The sequence below is a fragment of the Lutra lutra genome, chromosome X (assembly GCF_902655055.1).
Source record: "Lutra lutra chromosome X, mLutLut1.2, whole genome shotgun sequence".
Classification (NCBI taxonomy): domain Eukaryota; kingdom Metazoa; phylum Chordata; class Mammalia; order Carnivora; family Mustelidae; genus Lutra; species Lutra lutra.
Window position 1 is genome coordinate 1,135,032 of NC_062296.1, and position 1,376 is coordinate 1,136,407.

Sequence of the window (1,376 nt, forward strand, 5' to 3'; positions counted from 1 at the left end):
CGGGGAGTCTGCTTGTCCCTCTCCCTCTTGCCCCCACTCATGCTGTCTCAAATAAATAAAAACCTAAAAAAAGAAAGAAGAAAATACACTTCACTCAATTTCAGAAAAAAAAAATCCCAGGCTTCTCTAACTCCTGGTCCAGGCATCAATATTCTCCTAAGATATTTCCTTTGTTGAAAGAGAACATCGAAGCTTAGGAGGGAACGTGGGTTTTGTTTTGTTTTGTTTTTAAAGATTTTGTTTATTTATTTGACAGAGAGAGCTCCCAAGTAGACAGAGAGGCAGGCAGAGAGAGAGGAGGAAGCAGGATCCCTGCTGAGCAGAGAGCCCAATGCGGGGCTCGATCCCAGAACCCTGGGATCATGACCTGAGCCAAAAGCAGAGGCTTTAACCCACTGAGCCACCCAGGTGCCCCGGAGGGAACGTTTGATAGGGAAAGATTTCAAGTATTTTCCTAGCTTTTCTGTTCGTCTTTTATATATACTCCAATTACATGTTAAACAGCAATCGGTCATCTGGAAGCACATCTGTCCTAGTTTTTTTGCCCCGGGCAGCGCCCTGCTGAACAGATGTTTGCAGACTGAGCCTTTAAACTTGCAAGCAAAATCTCACTGCTGTAAGATGCAAGCTCACCACAGTGGCAGATACTGAAGAATCAGAGGCCATTTTTATTTTATTTTATTTATTTATTTTTGAGAAAGTGGAGGGGTGGGACAGAGGAGAGAGAGAATCCTAAGTGGGCTCCAGGCTAGGTGTGGAGCTGGATGTACTTAAAGTACCTGTTACATAAAACAGAGCTCTAGAAATGCAGAGTGACTTTTTTTTATTAACACATAATGTATTATTAGCCCCAGGGGTACAGGTCTGTGAATCGTCAGGCTTACACACTTCACAGCACTCATCATAGCACATACCCTCCCCAAGGTCCACCATCCAGCCACCCATCCCCCCACCCCCCTCCACTCCAGCAACCCTGTTTGTTTCCTGAGATTAAGAGTCTCTTATGGTCTCCCTCTCTGGTTTCATCTTGTTTTGCTTTTCCCTCCCTTGCTCCTATGATCCTCTGTTTTGTTTCTTAAATTCCATGAGTGAGATCGTATAATTGTCTTTCTCTGATTGACTTATTTCACTCAGCACAATACCCTCTAGTTCCAACCACGTCGTTCGAAATGGCAAGATTCTGTTTTCTTTTGATGGGTGCATAGTATTCCATTGTATATATGAACCATATCGTCTTTATCCATTCGTCCGTTGGTGGACATCTAGGGTCTTTCCATAGTTTGGCTATTGTGCACGTTGCTGTTATTAAGATTGGGGTGCAGGTGTCCCTTTGGATCACTACATTTGTATCTTTGGGGTAAGTACGCAGTCGTGTG